At 36.3% G+C, this 8,499-nt stretch overlaps 1 protein-coding gene and 1 long non-coding RNA gene across 2 annotated transcripts in view; both read left to right on the top strand.

Moving 5' to 3' along the window:
- The window catches only part of INO80 (INO80 complex ATPase subunit), a 73,901-nt gene that overhangs the window by 21,832 nt on the left and 43,570 nt on the right, over nt 1-8,499 (top strand). The gene's annotated exons all lie outside the window — the stretch shown is intronic.
- Nucleotides 4,977-6,706, top strand: LOC118687227 (uncharacterized). Its single transcript, XR_004980310.2, has 3 exons — nt 4,977-5,000; nt 6,291-6,486; nt 6,687-6,706. It is a non-coding gene; the product is annotated as an uncharacterized LOC118687227 (long non-coding RNA).

Below are 8,499 nucleotides of genomic sequence, written 5' to 3'. Positions count from 1 at the left end.
ATATATAATTTCCACAGTGCTCTGTCCCAGTCACTAGAGCAAATACTGGGTGTTAAAATGCAAGATTTGGATTAAATATATGCAATGTATATGAAAATGGAGATGCTGTGAGTTAATTTATAATACAGGTACTAGCTGCTATTCAAGTGTATTTATATCATTGTTAAAGTAATGAATAGTAAGGGTGTTTTACAGTCTTGAAAAGGAGTCCCTATTTTACTACCTTGTCATTTTCTGTCATGATTTGAGGTTTTACTTGACACTTTTTCTTTCTTTTTTCCTTTTTTGTTTGTTTGTTTTGGACTTTCTTTTGATATTTTCTTTCTTTCTCTTAGAAGGAAATAGTCTGCTGCATTTTTGCATTTTTTCTTAATAGTAAGCCAAATTCATGGCTGCTTTGATTCTAATAATGTATTTCTTCAAATTATAGGGCTTTTACAGAAATGTTCTCTGCTGATTTGATTGCAGCAGAAAAGTCTTAGATGAAGGAGGTTATCCTATTCTGTTATTCTGAGAATGTGTCTGAAGTTAAAATCTGTCCTCCTGTTTATATTCTTTTCGAATCTCTCCAGAAGAGTGAAGAAATATTTTTCCACACAGGTCTTTGCTTCTCTTTACTTCTTTCTTTTGTTTTCTTGTAAAGCTCTGAAACAATATTGTGTTAGCTTCTTGAAATATTGCATAGCTACACAAATATTCATACACCACATTTTAAACTGGTCATAGCTTTGTTTGATTTTACACAAATACTTATTTCCAGACTTGTAAGAAATAATACCCAGTGAAATTAACAGTGATATTGTTAGATCAGCAGTACACAGTTATGGAGGGAGAGGAACATATATCATAAAAGTTTGTTTATGCTTGTGATCTCACTTTTCAAAAATCTTCTATTAATTTAAAAGTATGCTTATATTTTATTCAGTTAATTTCTGAGCAGTACTGCCTTTAATTTGCCTGTTTATGTGTAAGCTGTGTGGAATTTCTTCACTACTTCATTTCAATAATGCTGGGAATTTACTGGCATTTTTCATCATTTAGAGGAAAAAAATGTTGAGGCAGCTGTATTTTTACTTGACAATCTGAGTGTTCAAGTTGTTTGTCCTTGTGGAAATCTTTTAAATGCCTTTTCTTTAAACCTGTCCTTTTACATCCTTTGGGATGATAAAGTAGAACATGTATGTAATTTGGGAATGCAGGCAAGCAAATGTTGGGTCTATAACTGGACCTCTTCATGTAGTGTGTTGTCTTGCTGGGCAGCACCTGTGTGGAAAAGACAGAGCAGTACGTTCTGAAAGTACAACCTGACTGCACCTCTTACTTCACCAGGTGGGCTCAGTTCCCTGTGCTCAACTTGGAGCCCACCCCTGGGAGCAGTGGTTTCACTTGGACTCTCTGATAGTTGATAACAAATGCAAAATATGGAGAAGTGCATGCTTCATGATCTCTTCTTTATGTTCAGGATCTGAGCTTGTTTGGGGCTGTCTCTGTTACCTGCTCACTCTCCCCTTCAGTTGCAGCAGTACCAGTACTACAGCGCTGGCATGCTCTCTACCTACGACCCCTACTACGAGCAGCAGCGCCACCTGCTAGGGCCCAGGAAAAAGAAGTTTAAGAAGAGAAAAAAATAAAAGGTAAAGTTACTAACTTCATGCTTTTAAATGGCTGCTGGGATTTAACTTCTGTCCTACGTTGTTTCCTTTGATTAAACATAATGTTCAAAACTTGCGGGTTTTGCAGGGAAATACCAAGTTCTGGCAAAGAAAAATGTCTTCAGAAAATATTGTGCTTTATCATCTGCTTCTAGAAAGCTAGGGTGGAAAAAAGGTGTGTGACTGGAGAGTTCATGGCTTAAGATTTTCTTTGTGGACCTTATCCAGTAGTTTGGAATCCACAAACATTGTTTCATATCATGGTCCATTTACTCAAGAGTGTTTTGAAAACATGATAGGTCCTTGAAAAGTTTAAGAGCTTATCCAGTACCTGCTGCAGTTATTCCTGAATTTGTAGTTTTAGTGATTAGGAAGTTTCAGGGGGTGAGTGTTTTCTGGAAAATAGAGGGAACTTGGAGTGATGTTTAATGTCAGTTAGAATAGAATTATATCTCTAACATAACAACTGAGTTTCTGAGATGTATATTTGCAGGAAATACAGTTTCCTTTCTTGTTTGGGCTGGCAGTAGTTGTAATATCTGGAAAGAAGCAGAGAAGGCTATGAGCTGTCAGCGTTAGGTGAACTCTCTTAGTGTAAGTACTTAAGTTTGAGCTGTGTTTGTTTTAAAGGTGTTATTTCAGCTGGCTTCCATTCTTTTTGCAAGTTCCTTTAATTGTGGTGGTTTTTTTCTCCATTATGCTTCAGCATCCATAATTTTGCATACTCATGGTGAACATTTTTAATCTGATACCAGTATCAATTTCCTCTGAAGCCTGGTATGACATGACAATATTGCCAATATCTTTCAATGCAGTCTTCTCTTTGCTGAGAAGTTTGCTTTGAGACTTATTGTACCAAATGATAATATTGTCACCTCTAAAAGTCTTACCTTTATGTCGCTTTAAGTAGATTTTTGCCGCAAAGCAAGGAACATGCACCAACTCTGAGACATTTTTAACTCTCAAGGCATGTTTCCCTGGGTGGAAGTAATTGCATTTCACCCCTCTATTAAACAGGAAAATCTTCCATTATAAAGTACTGAGGAAATATCTAATAGTATAATTTAATTGTACCAGAATTGGAAAACATGGTTAAGTTTGGCTTTTTTCTTGGTTCTACTTATAAATTGACTAGGAGAATTTACTCAGGAAGGTGCCTAATTAAATGTACCCCAAAAATAGAAATGTATTTTTATGATTGTTGTTGCCATGCAGGCAAGTTGAAAAAAGTAAAGAAAAAGAGGTGACGGGATGAAGAACTCTCTTCAGAGGAGTCACCACGACGCCACCATCACCAGACCAAAGTTTGCCAAGTTTTCCCACGATACACCTCCACCTGGGTCAAGAAAAAGCATTTGTCTATTGAGCAACTTAACGCACGTCGGCGCAAAGTGTGGCTTAGCATTGTTAAGAAGGAGTTACCAAAGGTGAGCTTGGCTAATGGCAGTAGATCAGTGATGATACAAGAAAGTGAAATAGGAAATCAACTTAGTGGGGACTTGACACTTGGAAAAACAGAGTAAAGTAAGACCTGATTTTTCCAGTGGTCTTTAATGACCTAACTGGAATTCTGTAATCTGTAAGCAACATGTAGTTGAAATACACAGTGGTACCTAAACAGATCATGCAGTGCTTGCTGTGGCTATTCAACCCTCGGCAATGAAAGGTGCAGGAAGCTCTAGCAGGTTCTCACACATGATCTGCAGGATGGCAGTATAGACCAAACCATTATCCATTTTTACAGTGGAGTTCAGAAAATGGGTGTTTCAGTCACAACACCTGTGTTTTTCAAATCTTACCTCAGAAACAGATTAGGGAAAAGTGTTTGTATCATTTTGATACACTGCTTTTTGAAGTTCACAGTCAGCAGACTTTGATTCTACAACAAGTCATGACTGTGTCATCCTGTATGGACTTAAAAGCCAATACTAAGGATATGTGCAGTGAGAGAGACCATATTTTTTCAAAAGATGAATTTTGATCATGTGAAGAACATAGGATCTACTTAAATTCTTAACATCTTGGGAAACAGTGGAAAATATTGTTTCCTCAGTGATAAAAATGGAATAGGAGACCTCTGCTTGCAACAGTAGTATATTAAAGAAACAATTGTGAAAAAAAGAGGTGTTTTGCATGCTTCTTCAGGATTTGGTATATATTTATGTATGCTTCAGTAATTTAGGGATGAAAAGCTGTTTCAGTCAAAATGAAAAATAATTACAGTATCTATTCTCAATTATACAGTAGTGTGCATGACTGAAGTTGGGCATGTACCTGCTGAAGACTAGATAGTGGTTTTTTTTTAATACTGTGAAGCAATTACCCTTTAACTGATTTACGGGTTGTCCTCTTTACAGGCATACAAACAGAAGCTTCAGCCCGTAACCTTTCCTAACCAACAGCAAAAGGTAGGTGGTGTTTAGTTTCATACTGTTCCTTGTACTGGATATAATAACAAACTGTAACCTCTCTGTTTCTTACAATACTGACTATACTAGCAGGGCAGTATAGGAGAAGAACTGTTTCCAATAATTGTGTTTTACTATAAGGCTTTTCATTTTTTAGCTGTGTTGTTTTGTCTTGTTTCATAAGCAACAGATGAAACAAACAACATGTGTTCTTTCATGAGATCTTTCTGGCTTTTGAAAGATTTTGTTTGTACATTTTAATTTACTAATCTTTGATACTGTACATTAGTGGCTTTGATACACTTTGACTTTTGAGTTGCCCATCTATCCACTAATTAAAACTTGATGTTTTAAGCATTCTGGTTGAAATCAAAGGGGCTCTTGGAATATTAAGTGCTTTAATTTATATAAATATGTAGAGGACCTGAGATTTTAAATAGAGCAATTTTCAGCATAAGTGATTGCGAAAGCAATCCATCTTCTCATCAAAGTCTTCTCTGAGAATTGGCATTGTTTCTACCTGGAAAACTTTGCTTACAAACACTGGGTAACAGCTTTCTGAGCACTTTTCAGGGTTGTGCTCAAGTGTCTGATTCATTTATATTGCTGTGAGTAAAGTATACAGTTTTTTCTCTTTTGAAGTATCAGACTTGTTATAATTAAAATGATACTGTTTCTTGCTGGCTTTCTTTACAATCTGCCATTTTATCACTGTTCCCAAATCTTATTTCTTTCTAGCTGGCCCACCAGTGCATGAGGGAGGTCCGTAGAGCTGCTATCCAGGCCAGAAAAACTGTAGGAACTCTCTACCACGAGCACGTCGTCTCACCAAGGAGATGCTTCTCTATTGGAAAAAGTATGAAAAGGTGGAAAAAGAGCATCGGAAACGAGCTGAGAAGGAGCTCTGGAGCACCGCAAGCTGGATGAGGAGATGAGAGAGGTACAGCAAAATCACAGATTGCTGTTACTTCATATGAGTAGACAGAAGGAGGAGACAGAAGTGACTGGATAATTTGAGTTTCTGAATCCAAGCCATGAAATTCAGTTATTTGTTCTGTTTTGGTGCTATTCCACATATTTCTTCTGCTGTCTTATTTTTATTTACGTAATTATTCTAATGTTAGCAAGAGGTGATTAAAAAAACCCTTTAAATTGCATAAATTCTTTATAATTGAGTGAAATTGAGGAAGGAATCAGAGAAGCTGTGCATGTCTCACAAGACATACACAGCTCAGTGTTGGTAAGGCCAACATTTTGTAATGGTTTGTATATCTTTCTGGATCCAGAAGGGAAGACACTTTTTCATTGACATTGATTTTTTTGTCCTGTTCTTTTTTGCCCCTGCTGCTGTAAGATGATTCTATCATTTATGTACGAGACACAGAATTTTTCTGTGCTTGCTTTTTTGTTAGCCAACTGGCAACTTCTTGAACTCTATTACAGAGTAAAGGGATTGAATTCAAGAGTGTTTCCTTGTAAAAGCTCTCTAGTGAAACTGTGATTGTTATTTTAGATATGTATACCTTATATGAGGAATGGTGAATCTTAAAACTAAATATAAGGCATTATAACACTTAAATTATGCTTGCATTTATTGTGTTCCTCTCATTCTTGCAAATTTATTAACATTTGGTTAAAGTTTTCTGCTTAGATAAATAGACAAATTTTATACAGTTGCATTTTTTGCCAAAGCCTAAGGGTGAACAGAGCTTCAGCAATGCCTTGCTGAATGCTGAGTAATGATAATATCTCAAATCTATTACTTATTGATGTACTCATGTGTACTACCATAATTCCCTCTACTAATAAGTAACAGAATGTGGGAGTGAGGTTGCCATGAGAGCACTCTTAACTGCTGAGTTCCTTTACTATAAACACTAAAGTCATGCTTTTTTTTGTTGATATTTTTATTTTTCAGTGTAAACAAAACTTTGAAAACTTTCTCTTAATAGATTATGGTGTTTTTTGTAATGATTACTGAATTTAAAACAACTTTTCATTTACAACATTTTTATATTTCAGTGTAGATATTTATGGAGTTGGTCAGTGTTCTTATGTGCAACTAATAATGCTTGCACTTCAAAGTGATGTGCTTAACATAATCTAGATAGATTGGTTGTTGATACATTATTAGATGAATTTTTTTTTGTTTAATTATATTTTTAACATTGAACTCGTGTCCTGTCTCTTTTTCCCCTTCTTTTGTTTTTGGTAAATGCTCTTCTCTTAGGCTAAGAGACAGCAGCGAAAACTGAACTTTCTGATCACACAAACTGAATTATATGCCCATTTTATGAGTCGTAAACGAGATATTGGACATGATGGGATACAGGAGGAAATCCTGCGCAAACTTGAAGACAGCTCTACCCAAAGGCAGATTGATATTGGTGGAGGAGTAGTGGTCAACATCACCCAAGAAGATTATGGTAAATGATTCATCTACAGTCCTTTCCTTGCACTCTTGAAATTTACTGTACTCTGTCTGTTACCGTGAAAACTTAACAATTTTCAAGCACAATAATTGCAGCAGTCCCTCTGCAAGAAGGACTGCTGCAATTATTGGAATTTATCTGTGTGTTTGGGTGGTTACTGATGCAGAGCTCTAATATGGGTCTGGTATTTTCAGATAGCAACTATTACAAGGCCAAGCTCTGAAGAATGCTGAGGATGCTTACCAGATTCATCAAGCCCGGGTATGTATTTTTTTGATCCATGAAGTAGAAGAGCAAGCAGAGTAATTGGTAGAAGCCGCAGTACCAGGATCTTTCATAGCAGTCAAGTCAAATAGGTTAATCGGTGACCAGATTTGAATTTAATTCCATATACACATTTTGTGTTAAACCAGTAGAAAACCAGAGTATGACGATTTGGGCTATAGGAACAGACTCATTTTCTCTTCATTTCTGACGAGTATCATGTCTTAATGTGAATTGTAAAGCCCTTTACACTACAGTTTCTTGATAAGTTAATATATTCACCATCTTATTCATTACCTTCCTCTTCCTGTTCAGACCAGATCATTTGATGAAGATGCAAAGGAGAGCCGGGCAGCTGCTTTACGGGCTGCTAACAAATCCGGGACTGGATTTGGAGAGAGCTACAGTTTAGCAAACCCATCTATCCGAGCAGGAGAAGATATTCCACAGCCTACCATTTTCAATGGAAAACTGAAAGGTTATCAACTGAAAGGCATGAATTGGCTCGCCAACCTATATGAGCAGGTATATTAGTATATCTTGCAAATTTTTATAACTTTGTCATTTAAGTTGGCCTAAAAATCAACTGTTTTTAAAAACAGACTGTGTATAGTTGCTATTTAATGTATTTGGAAAAAATAAGTACTAGGTAGGCCATGTACCAGTTCTTGATTATTCTTTGATTATTGAATCAAAGTTCTTGATTATTTAGTACATAACAGCTTTGAATGGGGCTTTGAGTTCAGTATTCTTTGTGTGGTTTATACAACTGTATAGATCATATATATACAACTTAGATCATTATGGAGGAGACTTTTCCTGCTTGGAGTTGCATATTGTTTCAAGCTTGGGTCAGTAGATAAACTGCAGGCAGTCTTGTCCTTGTGAGTGTGCCAGGTCACAATGGGATCATGAAGTGCAGAGAGGCTTAGGGGAAAAATAAGACTGAGAGATGAATGAAATACAGTTGAGATCAATTACCTCTCAGGAGTAGATGCAAGAGATGATAAAGTTTCAGAGTTATTACAGTGGGGCTGTTCCTCCTCAGTTCAGTAGCAACTGTTTTGCTACTTCTTTGTAGTTTAAAAAGTAGTAAAGTGAAGATGTTCATTTTTGGATCTTTTGCAGGGCATCAATGGAATCCTGGCAGATGAAATGGGTCTGGGTAAAACAGTACAAAGTATTGCTCTCCTTGCACATCTGGCTGAGGTAGGTGGGTTGTACCTTGTTCCTGGGTAGTATGCTTGATAGAAGATGCGTACTTTTCACATGTTGGAATGAATTTTGGATTACAAAGCTTAAATGTCTTGAAGGGTATTTTATACATTGTTTCCACATGGAGCCATTGAAATAGTTATGAATGTATGTCAATTTTTATTTATATAGAGTTTTCATTTATTCACAGAGTAAAATCTTCTCACTTGCACTGAATGTAAAAGCCTCAGGAGAGAACACGCACACTTGATGGTTCACTGAGTTTTACAGATCAAAGTGCTCAGATTCTGAGCTTCATGGCAATTAGCATTAATTTCCATATTCCAGTGGGTGTTTTAGGAAGCATAGTGATTCTTTTGTGCCAGGGCAGACAAACAAAACAGAATTAACAACAGGAGCTTACTTCTTAATGCAAAAATAGATACATTTTTTAAAAAAAATTAAAGTCTTGATTGCAATCCACTCACTTGCCCTAAATAGGAGATATCAGTGAAGTGATACTAGAAGCAAAATTAGCTGCACTAGTGA

Source organism: Molothrus ater, chromosome 6, assembly GCF_012460135.2.
Source record: "Molothrus ater isolate BHLD 08-10-18 breed brown headed cowbird chromosome 6, BPBGC_Mater_1.1, whole genome shotgun sequence".
In the NCBI taxonomy this organism is placed as follows: Eukaryota; Metazoa; Chordata; class Aves; order Passeriformes; family Icteridae; genus Molothrus; species Molothrus ater.
The sequence above is the reverse complement of the archived record's forward strand: the minus strand, read 5'-3'. Positions and strand labels throughout refer to the sequence as shown.